Genomic DNA, 12,408 nt, shown 5'->3' with positions numbered 1-12,408 from the left:
TCAATGCATCTTTGTGTAAGATCTGCACTGAATGTTATCTGCCACACGAGAAACCCCTGTCTGCATTGTTAAGTGTGTATATTCTGAATTGGTTGAACAGTAGCAGCTCTATGCTCCAGTACATTTATGTGCAAGGGTCTCCTTGATGCAGGTGTATTGTCAGGTAGTGTGTCCCACAGTGACAAAGCCTAAGCAGAATTACGTAAAAAAATATCTGAAATATATCCCTTCATGAGAAAAAACGTTACTATCTGTTGAAATCTGGTAACTTAAAATAAATAATAGTAACATGAGCTGTGCGTTTTCTCACCACTAAATGTCACACGGGTATGCTTAAGTATGGTGAATGTTTGCCAATCACTAAAGCGGAAAACCTCTTGTGTTGTATATTTTGTACATAGGCCCCAGGTCTCTCATAGAAATATAGTTGATTGATTGAAAACCGTACAAGCTTGCGCAGTACATGTTTCATAAACTCCTTACCAAACAAGCTTGATGACACTTACGTGAGTGCTATCACTGATTGACCACCTTCATTGAAAATAAAAAAACACACGATTGACACAACCCCTTACATACGCATGTGGGATGCTGGGATGTTAAGAATTTATTTCAATAGTGAATAGTGAGGCCGAGAAGGGTGCGGGGGAGATATGATAGCAATATCTAATCTAAGTGTTTATATATATATTTTCAAAATAATACAGAGGTGGTTTTCGAGACTCAGGTTGGGATCTCCAAGTAGGAATAGCACGTTATCGAGATGCTGGGTGAGTGAGTGAGTGGGTTTAACGCCGCTTTTAACAGTATACCAGTCATATCACGGCGTGTCAGCTTAATGTGGGAGGAAAGCCCAAAGTAATGCAGGTCTAATTAAGACGTTTACCACTTCGGTGAAACCCACAAGAAAGGGTATTGTGCTGACAAACATAGAAACATAATTGGGGCGAACCGGGATTCGAACCCACAATCATAGGTTTCTGGCGTGCCCAAGGGACGCAACTCTGCACAGCGAATCGCAGCGCCTTAGACCACTGTGCCACCCGTGCCCCCTCGAGATGCTGGGTCTTAGTAGTTCTTTCTTCATACCAGGAAATGATATTTAAATAAGGTTTCTAATCTCATTACAATAAATGAAAAGATATTCTATGGTTTCAGATCCTTTATTGCAAAACGAACATAATTCATCTTCACTTGTTCCAATATTCATTTCCTAAAGAGTTAGTTGTTATCATTCTGCGGATATTTGATTTCTTGATTTATTAGCCACAGTGGATTTCTGAATCATATCAAAGCAATCTGACAGATAGTCTCCAGTTATGTCCCAGTTAGCTTCGACTCCCACTTTGCACAAAGGATATCGAGTGAGTTGGCTTGCAATTGACTTATTTATATACATATAAATTTACAATCGTTAGATAACAACATATCTGCGAAATTTTGATAATGTATATCTTCATTATTTCTTTCCACAAACTCACCCTTTACACATGTTATCCATAACTATGGGGTATGGTTAATTTGTTTGAAAAGATACGTTCCCTTCAATTTAAAGCGCCCAGTATTTGTAAAAATACCTTTCATATATCTAACACCACTTCGAAACCATATAAGAACGTGTTCAATATCCCTGGCTGGTATAACATTTAATATATTTAATATAGAGAGGGACAAGAATTCATTAATACTTTTTATTTCTGGTAACTTTAAACTGTTTTAATTTGAAAGCACATATTTCTTATTACCTTTACCATTTTTGGGTGGTATCCTTTTTGAAAGATGATAATGGTGATGTGGAATTTGTAGATTGTGTTATGTGCTCATTGCTGACATAAACCGTTTTTAGTCTATACTTTTTTTATCCATTTCATTTTCATATATTTACAGAAGTATTTCATATCAATCATTTGTAATATGCCACTCTTATAATTATTAATTATCAATTTCCTTTTAACTCTATCACATTTTCGAAACCAAATATATCGAAGTAGTAAGGAGTTATGAGTCTTGAAAATATGTTTACTTGGATTAGGTCTGGGAGGGCTGAAAAAGATGGGTAAAAAGGGGCATAATTTGGGATTTTATGTTTGTTTGTTGCTTAACGCCGCACTCAGCAGTATTCAAGCCAAATGACGGCGGTCTGTAAATAATCGAATCTGGACCAGACAATCCAGTGATTAATATCATGAGCATTGATCCACACAATTGGGATTGATGACTTGCATCAACCATGTCAGCGGGCCTGACCACCCGTTCCCGTTAGTAGCCTCTTACCACCCCCGGATCTTCACGGGTCGTTCGTTTACCTTAGGGATTAGGTGGGGAATTAATAATTTTGACCAAATACATCCTATAGCGTAGATCAAGTTTGCGATCAGCGGGATCGCCCATCCCCAATTTAAGTAACCTATAATGCGATTTCGTCACAACAATACTTATTTGAGTACTCTGTCAATTGATTCGTCTGTTTCTTTGTATACGACCCAGTATTGTGATCATCTGGAGTAACGTACAGTGTTCGTGTACCAACTCATCAGGACGTACCGGTGGTATCTTGGATATTTATATATAAGATGGTTACGCAACAAATCGCAAGTAACAATAGTGGTAGATTTTGTCTGCAATGGTGAGAACAAAGGGATTGTCCTGCCTTAGTGCAGGAATGAAAAGTCAGTGGTAAGAAAATACCCTTATCGGTTGAGTAAATTAGAAGAAGGCAAAGGGGAGGTATGCGGAGTATACACTGGAGGACGAGTTATCGTATTTCCTCTCAATAGAGATCCTTAGAGACTTAACTGCAATCAACTTTCTCATTGCTAGTAAATTGTTTTTCAATCCTGAAGCTAATAGAGAAACAGTGTTTGTATTTCAAGATGGCAATGCTACAAAAACAGACACTAGTCAATCCAATTTTCAACAACTCGTTATACCCTCAAAGATTATTGAACCCTGACATGTATTAGAGATGAACATCTATTGGAGGAAACACGGAAAGAGACCAGACGTTTCAGTTGATACTAAGAGTATTAAAATAATGTGCCATACACTCACTGTCAATGTAAACTAGATGTATCTTTAATGCTTGTCACAAGCGCAGTGCAATGTTGTGACTCCCTAGTGAACATACATACTCTTTTGACACTCATTTTCACATTGTATATATGAGGATGCACATGGTGAAGTGAATAGTTGTTGCAAAAATAAACCTGACTGTTTTGGGAAAGATACCTGAACTGAGAGACGAAGGTTAGCATTTCGTAGGTTATATGCTGATAGACAGCCACACAATCTTCAGGAGTGTGAAAATGAACCTCTTGATTGGCATTGGTATGAAGACCAATCAGCATGTTGTGATCAATGTATGACTCAATTTTCACCTGGTTATATTTCAAACTTTCCTATAGTTTGAAAGATTAATTGCATCTGGTAATTAGCCAAAAGTTCAAAGACATGTATAACATCAGCAAACTACGTTAATCTTGAGAGAATTCAACATTTATGAAAAATCGTGATTCATGACATTTCTTAATGATAAACATCCTGTGACTGAAGATACATGGAGAATACGATGGTATTTATAGTCATTAGCTTCCCACAGCAGAAGATGTGTGACTAAATATCTAGCGGGACTCCATAGTTGTAGACAGTTCCAACATGTGCCTAACAACGCATATATACATACAATACAGTTTTTGTTTTTTGTCTAATGCAGACTGAGAAGTAGGGGTTCCATCTCCTCCTGTAGGATTTGATGTATATTCTCAATGGTGGACGGAGAGGGCTCCCTAATCTGTATCAGTCTCTGACAGGCCTCTCGAGACGATAGTATCATAGGTTTCATCATTTGAATTATTGTCACTGCTAGAACTATCTGTTACTTTCCAGTTTGCCCGTCATTGTTCGAATGACGTGTCAATGACGATGGGGTCTCTTTTTAAATCCGTCTTCTAGTGGTATGTGTCCAATGAGTACATTGTGAAGAAGAGTAATGATACCCTTAAACTGTGACTTTGTTAAATGACTTATAAGCGTTCGACGTTGCAGTTTCATGTAGTAACTTTTGAAAAGCATATTTTCACTATTATTTCAGTCCTTTTATAGATAAAAGCGCATGATGTGTCTGGGAGATCAACTGCATGGGTTAGTGCTTCTTGTAAGGAGTTTATGCATGCTTCTTTAGTAAAAAACTCTATCAGTATTTATTCTTCTGATATATTCTTGTGAGCTCTGGCAGACACAATGTGAGGAATGAAGCTGACAATCTTCCAGGAGTTGATCTTGCTCATATCGCAGCTGTTACTTAACTGAAGGATATCAATGTTGAACTCTGCTCTTCATACCTATTTTCTGTAAGTAAATAAAAGGTACAAAGTTCATGAGGTAAAATACCTGTTTGGAGATTCCCTGTACTGACTAAGCTCAGGTAACTGACCATGAATAGACTGTGGTTTTAAACTGAACACGAACAGGGCGTCGCCACACTGATATTCATTTCCTTCAATAGAGCTGCCTTCATCTTCTCCCCAGGTGTTGGTACATTCAAATAACCTTCAATGTCATCTGCCTCCACAGGATAAGCCGGGACACTAACACCATCCAGGTACAGTCCTACTGTTCTAATGTTAGATCCTTGGAAGTTGAAAGGGTTTTTAGTATAGGAACCATTCACTTCCTCGCCATGCACAAATCCAACAACGAGGCGGGTGGGCCATTGGTCCAGAAACAGGTTATCATAGCTGTAAGTCATCTGTGAGGCGCTGATGCTAACCTGACGTATATCAGTTTTAGTTTTCATGTAAGGATATAGAGCATTGATGTTTTCAAACTGTTATGCATAATCAAGAATCTATGCATTGTTAATTTTCAGCTTACAAACTTTTGAGTACATATATTTAGAATAATTGTGTTCTCTTTCCTACTAGCCCGACACATAAATTGAAATTGAGGTGTGTGTGTGTGAGTGGGTGGGGGGGGGGGGGGGGGGGGGGGGGGGGGATCTGTATAGTTTGATACTGATATCGACGCAATTGACTGAGTGACAATTCAGATTAAACACATCTTCCAAAAGTGGACCAGACACAGTTAGGGTCTCGCGTTGAGTGATGAAAGGTACTTGATTGATGAGACCATCATAACCTCTCCCCACTGTATCAGTTGAATCGAACTCTGTAATGCTGTCACCAGTATCTTTGTAAAACAACTGTGATTGGAGTTGACTAGTTTTGGCTTTATTACCGTATCCTAGCAAAGTTTGAATCAGGGCTTTGTAAGGAAAACCTCCACTACTGGAACTAACCAGCTGTCCCCTGTAGGTACACTGATACTTGGGACAATACAGATTGTAGAAACAGGTCCACTGGACCTATGGACTCATTAGCGTCTAAAAACACTTCCATCTCCATGAGTGACTCTCAGTTTAACATGGAAACGTGTACGTCTAAGATCTTTATAATCACTTCCATCGTTAGAGATGAGAAATTCCACAGGGCTGGAGTCAGTGATGACGGAAAGGGGGGGGGGGGGGCGCACATTGACGTAGCAGTGTTGCAATATGCTCGTTCGATACGGAGGCTTTTCGAATAAATCTAAACTAGTAGGTAACGCCTCAGTAAAACCCTTCTCTGTTAAAACGGACATATTTTAGCTGATAAGTATTTCTTTCCTTCCGACTTCAGGGGAGTTCTTGAACTGAAGATATGGTCCTTCCGTCTTACTCTGACGATAAATCTAAACTAGTAGGTAACGCCTCAGTAAAAAACCTTCTCTGTTAAAACGGACATGTTTTAGTTGATAAGTATAGCTTTCCTTCCGACTTCAGGGGAGTTCTTGAACTGAAGATATGGTCCTTCCGTCTTACTCTTAGTTGTGGCGATCTCCAGCTTTTCGTTTTATAGCCTTGGTTCGTTTTTGTGAAGCAATGGCTCTACATCTTGAGTTTATGACGTCACTTCTAATTTGGGAGTACTACTTCTCTCCTGATAACATGGGTATCATGTATGTTCCTATGTGTCTTTTTCATGGAGGGTTGAATTGACTTTGATTCTCCAAATACTGGATAAACTTCTTGGGATCATCAATGTATAGTTTTCGTCCCATTGTTGTTAGTCAAGGAAAGGATAGCGTCGTGAGAGAAGTGTAACGTTCGTGTCCTCCTTGAGAAATTAGTGGTGAACCCCAGTGACACTCTTAATGTAGATCTCTATATTACTGATATCTTTCACAATCACAGGCATGTACCACAATGGGTTGAAACGATAGTTGGATGCACCCCTCAAGTCAATTCGTCTCAGCAGCGGAATGAAACTATCACCTACTTGAGAACTATCGCACAGATTGCACAATATGTCAATGTTACTTTGTCGATATCTTTCAGATCAACTTTACCAAAGCTCATCTCGACTAGAGCTACTAGCAACAATCCATCCTAAGGTAAACATTGCGATCAATTCAGATGGAATCTATATGGAGTGCTGTAAATAAGCTTTGGAATATGAATTGCTGAATACTATGTATTTATCCATTGTGAATGGTTTATATATATTTTGAAACTATCTATACTTTATGTACTTGACATTTTCCACCCATAAATCGAAACTAGAAGGCCACCCAGCCAATCGAACAAAATAATACTCTCTTCCGTTTTCTCGCTTTTTCCTTAGCACCTTTTCATATTCTAAATCTAGGTTTACTTTTTGAAGCTTTTGTTCGTAAAAACGTCCCTTTAAAAGCTCTCCATGGAAATCCTGCAGTGAGTAAACCCTGACGTCGAGTTCGTGCTGCAACCTTAAACAGCTCCTCGGTCCAATGTAAGTTGTGTTTCTTTACTGAATGTTTTCTTCAAATAACTTATTCTCACTAGATCCTCTGCTTTAAAATGGAATTTGAGAAACTCCTTTTCCTTTGAATCTTAGTTAGATCAGGTTTCATGTACAAATGAGACCAAATTTTGAGTCGATTAGTTTTTGTAACATCAGGTGGAGCCCATGTTTTGAGACTCCTACGCGTTGTGTGATAATAATTATGTACCTATTCCGATAATAATATAATTGTTCGTGTTATTATGTGTCAAGTATCTAGTGATCTCAGTGTGCGAATGACCCTTTCTGCCTAATTGGCTTTCACGTCTTCCTTCTTTTCAATATATTTTTTAAAACTTCCCTCAAATTCTTTACCTTTGTCGACACTAATCCTTTTGGGTACTCGTCCTTCCCCAAGATAGTTTTCATCTCCTTTCCACTGTGTCGGGTTTTTTGTTCTTTAGGCGGGATACCCACAAATATCGAAGCAGTATGTCTATCACTATCAATAAACAACGTACCCCATTGTTTGCTTTTGAATAGCAAGTGACATCGACTAGGTCACTGTCCCACATTTCATCTAACACTTTCACTCGTACGCGTAGTCTGGGAAAACGATGTTTATTGGTTTATGTAGAGAGAAAGCATCCTTTAAAAAAAAATCCTTCATTTTCTTTAAATCATTATGTATACCTCGTTTCTGTCAAGCTGATCGAAACTGAGATCGTCCGTAATATGCTCAACCGAAATTATCCTCCAGCAGTTTACTGTCACACTTTCTCACACTAGACATGCAAAAGATAAAGACCGTATCGAACCTATGCTTTTTAATTATATACTATGATAAACATACATAAGACAGTATAGTGTTAATGACTTTGATTTATTCAAACCGAGTTTGCAAGTACAATAGTCTGACAACTAGATTCGTTACAATATTTTTCCATTGCTCTGTATTAAGTTGTGCATGCAGGAAGTCTGTACACTGATACTGACAAGACACTGAGAGATCACGTGATCTTCATTTAATTCTTGCCCAGCTGTATCAATATATCTTGATGTCATTTCTTCTATTGTTAAAGTGACCGCCTCCGTGGTCTAATGGTAGAGCGTCCACCCGGAGAGCGGAAGGTCCGGGGTTCGATTCCCAGCCGCGTCATACCAAAAGACGTTAAAAGATGGTACTTGTTGTTACCCTGTCTGGCGCTCGCCATTTAGGGGCTAAAACAAGGACTGGTCGGCTCGGAGTCAGTATACTTTGTCTGAGTGGGGTATTCATGTTAAATTGTGGCATGGTATCTCAGTGGGCTAGCACTATAAATCGGCATCAGTCCGGACGAGTACAAGCAGCCACACACACACATACACGTGCATGCACGTCGCTATATAAGTGCAATAATCTTGGACGCGACGTTAAACCCCATTTCACCTCACGTCACATCTATTGTTAAAGTGTTACATGTGTGAGGGGTTTCCATTCTATCGAACAAACATCCCAGACCAAGTCGTTTTTGTCAGCCGCAGAGCATAACACACAGTTAACATATTCTCAAGGTTGTTATTTCGAGTTACCACATCGATTTCATGAACCATTTTAGGGATGATCTTTTTGACAATAATCCCTTTACTGCTTCCAGTCGAGTCTGTGAATGAAGAGTTAGCGTATTAAACGCAAGTGTCTCTTTTCTTTAAACCATTAACTTGAACGTTGAATAACTGTTTCTGTCAATCATGTTTTAGCTCGCATCACGTACTTCCATCTGAAGAAATTCATCTTCGACATGGTTTCTAAACACAAACAACAAACAGATATTGAAAAGTATTACATGTTAATTTCTCATATGGTACATTTTCTCTCTTCATATACACAACAACGTTGTTTAATAATTATTTTCTTTCTCTTCCTTTTTAAACAGTCAGATCCGTTAATTCAAAACAGGATCTTTAGCAACTCCACAAGTACGTCTTTATGGTTAGGATGTTTTTACTAATGTGAAACCCACGTAATGATTTTCCTTCTGTTATTGACTCACCTTCCAGCGGTGTATTTTCATCTGTCATTATCTTCATTCCCACGCACGGTTGCAGTGTATATACTCCGCATAGCTCCGATAAGGTATATTCTTACCACTGAGCTTTGTGCCAGCCCCATTCATTCCTATACTAAATCTTATCTGTTCTAACCATTACAGACAAAATCTACTACTAACAATGAAGAACGAAGCGTGGTTTATTTTACAATTGTTCTATCATGACGTAATATCTGGAGATTCGAACATGCCCTCGCAACTTGATGAAGTCGTAAACAGGACGACGTTATTGTTGAGCGGGAAGTTTTGTTTGTTTGTTTGTTGTTTAACGCCGCACTCAGCAATATTTCAGCTATATGACGGCGGTCTGTAAATAATCCAGTCTGGACCAGACAATCCAGTGATCGATATCATGAGCATCGATCCACACAATTGGGATACGATGACATGCATCAACCATATCAGTGAGCCTGATCACCCGATCCCATTAGACGCCTCGTACGACAAGCATAGTCTCCTTTTACGGCAATCATTGGTTTGCTGAAGACCTATTCTACCCCGGATCTTCACGGGTCTTGAGAGGGAAGTGTCTACTGAGTTGTCCCACATAGATGTAGCTGGACAGCGTAGTGAACGAACTATCGCATCCCCAAAAGTTGGAGAGATATGACATCGGTACTGGAAGAAAAGGTGCAGATAATCGACGTGAAAGTTGTTAGAATACCAAACTTACTCCCCCTGTACATTAAAAAGAGCCGAGGTATTCAGGGAGTCATCATTATTTAAATACGGGTAAATGTTTGTAAAGCTTGTACAATTTATTGACATCCTTAAATAGGCTATACAAAATGTTGATGTCTCATATAACGTATGCCCCCCCCCACCCCCCCCCCCCCCCCCCCCTCATGGTTTATTCTCCCTGCAGTGTTTTATTGTAAGATAAACCACTCCCACTCGTCGTTTATTTCTTAAATATTAGATCAATTTTACATGCATATATTGTCGACAGATACATGGCAATTCAGGATATATGAATAGAAAGAAAATTTTCCCCTGGTGTATTAATGTTGAAATGATATATTGTTGAACAGTGGATGTTACTGAAGAGCAGTAAGGGAAAACTTTATTAACCAATACTTTGTAAAAGGATCCATTCGTACAATCTGGTACAATCCAGTACACACAGCTGCTCACAGCTGCAATTCCTACTGTCATAACTCGTCAAAACATCAAGCTATCTGTACGGACATTATGACGTCACTTGCTTGTCATGTCACAAATGATCCCGACCTCGCTTTGGATCACTCAAAGTCTTAGGGAGGCCACAAGGTAAATCTGATTGTTTAACACAAATATGTCACCGATAATATGCCTTTATAACTTGTGAACTAGTCACACTAAATACATTACAAGTGTCTGAATTTGGCCGTTAGAAAACCGAACGTTCCAGTACACCCGGTCTTTTTGTGTACATGATCGTTTATATATAATTCAGCTCTACTCTGCATGACCCACGAGTAATAAACACTTGTTTGCAGGCGTCACGGAAGAAACCATGCGTAAAATGTGGAGATTTTACACGCTCCTCCCACCTGAAACCAGATCATCCATTATTTTTAATCTGGGAAAGTAACACGAAAACTCAATAGTGAATATGGTTTTACGTCTCTTTTATCAATATTCACATTATACCACGGCATCGGACACCAAGGTATGGGACCCGTGAAGATCCGGGTTAGAATAGGTCTTCAGCAACCCATTATGCTTGGCGTAAGAGGCAACTAATGGGATTGAGTGGTTAGGCTCGCTGACTTGGTTGATGCATATCATCGTATCCCAATTGCGTTGATCGATGCTCATGATGTCAATCACTGGATTTTCTGGTCCAGACGGTTATTTGCAGACCGCCGTCATACAGCTGGAGTATTGCTGAGTGCAAACAAACAAACCAATGTAGATTGTCAAACCCGGGTTTCGGCGTGCATAGCTCGCAAATCTCCAGATCAGACACATGAGGTGCTGTACATGTGTTAATATGTGGTGTTTTGGTTTCACGCTTCATTGCTATTCAGACTCATTGATAGATCAGGGCTATATCACGCTTCATGTATACATCACAAGATTCGGAGTGTTAACATGGATGGGGTTTGGTTGCTTACCAAATCTACGCTACGCATTCGTGACTAACTAGTGTCATTCTGAGACAAGGCGAGTGGCAACTCGTACATCTCTGCAAGGATTTGATATTGGCGAAAAAAGGCTTAGGGATAAGGCTTTCACAGAATTAAAACTTAAGACTTCACATATGATTTACGGGGAATTTTGGCAGAAAACCCCTTTATATCCAAATATAAGATCGCTACGTTATAAATCGCAAAGAACATTGAAGATCGAAGCGGGGTTTATCTACGAAGAAACATTGTTCTGTCATGACGTCATTCTTGGAGATTCGAACATGCCCTCGCAACTGATGACGTCGTAGATTGGATGACGTTATTTTTTGAGAGAGAAGTGTCGAGTGAGTTGTTCCCCATAGATGTAGCTGGGCAACACCGAAAAAGCCATTGCCGAACGATCCGATCTTAACGTATCGGATAATTGGAGAATATCCGTGAAATACCAAACGAAACCCAACATGTTTATGAAATTGACTTGTCCGACTTTACGTTCAAATTGTCTCCAAGGAATCATCATTATTTACATACTGGTAAATATTTGTTGAGCGTGTACATTTTATTGACATCAATAAAGAGGCTGTGCATCATGTTGATATCTCATACAAGAAATAAAAGACTCGTCATTCGTACATACTAAGATGCTCCGCTAAAAGATCAAAGGCGCTGACTGTACGATGGTGTTTTAGCTTATGCGGATGATATTGTTATACTTGCTGAAAATGAAGAAGACCTTATGACTGTACTAGACATATTAAACACTTGGTGTACATACAATCAAATGAGTATCAGTCAAGAGAAGTCTAAGGTAGCAACAGATCCCAGGACTGAATCTCTCTTCATGTGTGGGCACGTGGAACTATGTGACTCGTATCATCACCTGGGACTACTACCAACGGAACACTGGAACAACCATATCATGGCCAAGACCGCAGTAAAATCGGACGTTGTTGTTGTTATAGTAGCTAACTGTTTAATTGAATTTAAGGTGCAAATATACATAAATATTAAATATAATATTTCTTTGAATGACACGTAGTATACAATTAACTGATGTCAATACACAAAGATAAGCAACATATACAGTCCCAGCTATGCTTTCCATTAACGTAAACAGGGCAGTTTCTGCACCAGCCCTTCTCCTAAATCCAAATTGAAAGGGGTGGGAGGAGCCTATAGATTTTATTGTCCACCCTTTAATTCTATTCAACAGGAGTCTTTCGAAAAGTTTACTTAATGCAGGAATGAGGGTAATACCTCTGTTGTTAGAGGGGTCGTCTTTACATTTACCATGACCTTTATGGATAGGTAAACTCTTTCCAACATTAAACTTTTTTGGTACTTACTCATGAGAAACAATTTCATTATAGAATGTAACAAGGTTTTGAATAATGGATCTACCAGAGT

The sequence above is a fragment of the Haliotis rufescens genome, unplaced genomic scaffold (genome assembly GCF_023055435.1).
Source record: "Haliotis rufescens isolate VD_foot unplaced genomic scaffold, xgHalRufe1.0.p SCAF_13, whole genome shotgun sequence".
NCBI classification, from domain to species: domain Eukaryota; kingdom Metazoa; phylum Mollusca; class Gastropoda; order Lepetellida; family Haliotidae; genus Haliotis; species Haliotis rufescens.
Note: the sequence above shows the minus strand (reverse complement) of the source record.